The 3599-nt window shown below is 38.9% G+C and overlaps 1 pseudogene; it reads right to left on the minus strand.

The window, feature by feature from the left end:
• Positions 1-574: 574 nt before the first annotated feature.
• Positions 575-3599, minus strand: part of LOC106302738 — an 8977-nt pseudogene continuing 5952 nt past the window's right edge.

Consider the following 3599-nt stretch of genomic DNA (forward strand, 5'->3'; position numbering starts at 1 on the left):
ATAAATGATACAAATAAATTTTACCGAATCGCAGAGTGATCGTGCTGATAACGTGTTATAAAAAAACTAGAATTTTATTGTATCGAGGAAATTTAAATAAGGGCAAAATTTTATACCCGTATGAGAAGATAACACTGATAATAAGAGAGGATGTGTTATTAGAAGGAGAAGGAATGGTGTGTCTATAAACGATCGAAACGATCGTTTATATAGAAAAGAAATTAACTGTGCAAATAGTGCAACGGGCCCCACATCCTTTATAATTTTCAACATATGCGGCTCATAATAATATAGGGTTTTTAAAGGAGCTTATGATGACCGGATAGCTGTTTTATAGAGAAGATAGTGATCATATCCCCTACAAGTACAACTTAAGGGGGCGTATAGATAATATGACTCAATGATCTACTCGCTTATCCCCTCTCTTGTAGTTGTATAAATAATACCATTCTAAGACTCTAATAAGAAGTATATAAACCTATAATATTAAAAAACGCAAATGATTAACACAAAGAATACTTAAAATACAAGGCAAAATGCCAATGAATGAAACACACAATATAAAATTACACGGTCAATTCTGTTTCACTGAGCAGAAAAAAAGACCAGGAGAAGAAGATGCCGAGAGCTCTTGTGAACAATTGGTCGTGCCATTGAGAAAACAAGAATACCAAAGAGCAGGAGATCTTTTACGTTCCGGATCGCTGAAATTTACATAGTATAATCCATATGTATAATTGGGCTCCATGAGCTCGAACAAATCCATGAAGGACCATTGGAAGTAGCCTCTTGTCTCTGACCCATTCCTGCAACAAAAATAAATAAATAAATTGTATCACGTTCAGTATTTGGATTTTAAGTAGGATTTTCAAGCATATTACACACCTCACTGAATTAAGCACAGCAGCGATGTACGAATGAAGGTATTCAACTCTTCCCACATCGTTAAGCGATGATTGGTGGTTGGTAGGTCTACTTTGTTGGGGATGGATTTACATCCTCCTCAAAGTCCATTAGATATTGAACTAGGTCCATATTGTTAGGAAGCTCTAGGCTTCATCTTTCAATAAATAAAGAGCTACCACCTTATGAGAAATGATATTATCCTCTTCTTAGATTAATAAACATACTTTCATGAGAGATTTGTAGATTGAAAAGGTTCACTTTACATTTATATCCATTTTTGTAATGAACTTTTACTCAATAAAATCTCATTTATGTTCTTTTCCTTTTGATTCCATCTAAAGATTTCTCCTAAGCCTCAAGAATCTAACTCTCATTCTTAGATTCTTTTATTGTATTGATTCAACAAACATCACTAGCATAAACACCATTTTTGGATCAAACAGTTGGCGCTAGAAGGAGGGTCTAAGGAGAACTATCTTCACATCATATCAAACTTTGGGAATTGTAGATCTATGATGCTCACCTCAAATTGGTTTATAAAAAAAAAAACACGGCTTTGGTTAGGCCAAAGTTCAAAGCTTCTTCAACCTTAGATCGAGTTGACCACAAATATCTCGGTAAAGAAGGAAGTGATAAGATCATATGGGCCTCGTCTGGATTGAAAAGAGTTAATGGGCCAAGATCAGAGAAGCCCAGCAGTGAAGGAAATATCTTTTACGTTTTAGGATATAAGTTATGCTTTTAGCTTGTAAACAAACCATCGAATACGATCATCAATCAAACAACGGGTTCAATCCCTAATTTCTACCTCTATCACTTCTCTTCTCCCTTTGCTCTTCGTCATTTCTCCCTCCCTTTCTGTTCTACAGATTCGATCCTTCCAGGATCTTATCAGTGGTATCAGAGCTTAAGTTCCTGTTAACCTTAAGATTAAAAAAAAAAATGAGTTTCAGTGATGAGACTTTCCAGAGGCTCGACAAGATATTGCACTCATTGAAACAGATGACTGTGGATCGAAACCTGCGTGAGGAGCTTCGATTGGACAGTCAGAAACTGCGTGAGGAGTTTCGGAAGCGGCGGTATGGTGAATCTCAAGCTCATAACGTTTTTATCCCTAGAATGTTTGAAGATCTAAAGCTCAACGGAGGTAGCAAGCTCAGAAGGATTCCGATCAAGCTAAACTACCATAGATCTCGATTTAAGAAACTGAAAAGTAAGTCACCTAGAAGAACTCTTGATTCAAAGGGTTGGTTAGATCGTACGGGGCTTGCGACGTTTCAGAGGAGGTGTGTGGGAATGAAGAAACAATACGATCAGAAGAAGAGAACAGCTCAAGTGAAGCTTGCGCAAGCTTGTAAGAGCTTGGGAATGTTCCTAGTCTCTCCAAGTTTTAGAGATCCAAAAGACTGTACGAAGATTTGTGTGGTTAAAAGGCAGGTCATCGACACAGGAGTGAGGCCAGAGACTCATCTCTTCTGGTATGAGTTTACTTCCTATGAGCCTACGGATATAGATGGTCATATCGATACGAGGATAGGAGATCAAAGTATCTTCGCTGAGGATGTTACAGCGCTAGAACATGATGATCCTGATGCTGCGATGGAGTCCTTGAAGGATGAAACAATAATGGAGTCAGAACCAGAGATAACGAGAAAATGTAAGAGTGTTATTGAACCCTCCCAGATTCAACAAAAGAGAGGCAAACAAGGGTTTCATAAGGTTTGGTTCAAAGCTAGACTTCACCGAAGAAGTAAAGCCTCAGCTGAGAAAGTTACAAAAGGTAGAGAACCGTTCATGATGGGAAATTCAGAATCGTTTCACACTGGAGGATCAAAATACACAAGAAGGCTCTTTGTCAAATGGTGTTACTATAAGGCCAGAGAAAATGGGAAGTCACACAGAAGAGCTCAGCAAGCGTTGTTCAGTGGTAAAATAAAAGGTAAACCTCCAGAAGGTGTTTCAGGTAACAGAAGAGAAGCATTAGAGTATGAAATCTTTGTTAGTGAAAATGGTCGGTTTAACTTGGAGTTGCTCGATGGAAGTGGAACTGACAATTTCAGCTTCTCTACGTGTGTGAAGAAACAGACTTGGAGCCTAGTGAAGACTTTTTGCGGGAGACAATTATCTGAGATTTGTTTGGTTGTTCAAGTTTGGGAGCCTGGTGGAGATTCTGATAAACGTGTTCAGTTTATGAAGAAGCCACTAGAACCTTTATGGAGTTTCGTTGTTGATAGTAGTCAACGCTTGTCTTTGTTGTTTGTGAAGTGGAAGTCTAAACTTGTGAGACTTTATGCCGAGGCGAAGAGCTTAAGACGCAGCAGACTGGAGAGACCTTACTGTGTTGGTAAAATTCAGGAGGCGTCAAGGGTTACGAAACGTTTAAGGACTGAGAGAGGGAAGGTGATCCTTATTGCAGCAGTGGAGAATTGTTTAAGGTATTGTGAAGGTGCTGGTAGCCAAGCTCCTAACGTCGATGACAACCGTGTGTGGAATCCTGGAGCTGTAGAGGTTGAAGGAGACAAGAGTTGTAGCAGTGTTATAGCTGAGAAGTTGTGGAATGCGGAGAATAGGAAAATTTATGTTATGGACGTTCACACAAATTCTGAAAACGAGGTCAAGTGGGTGGTCGTTCTAAGTGTTACACTGACGCTAGAGAGTCAGAAAAGCTTTTCAAGTCCTGAATATGTGATCAC

The sequence above is a fragment of the Brassica oleracea genome, chromosome C7 (genome assembly GCF_000695525.1).
Source record: "Brassica oleracea var. oleracea cultivar TO1000 chromosome C7, BOL, whole genome shotgun sequence".
NCBI lineage: Eukaryota > Viridiplantae > Streptophyta > Magnoliopsida > Brassicales > Brassicaceae > Brassica > Brassica oleracea.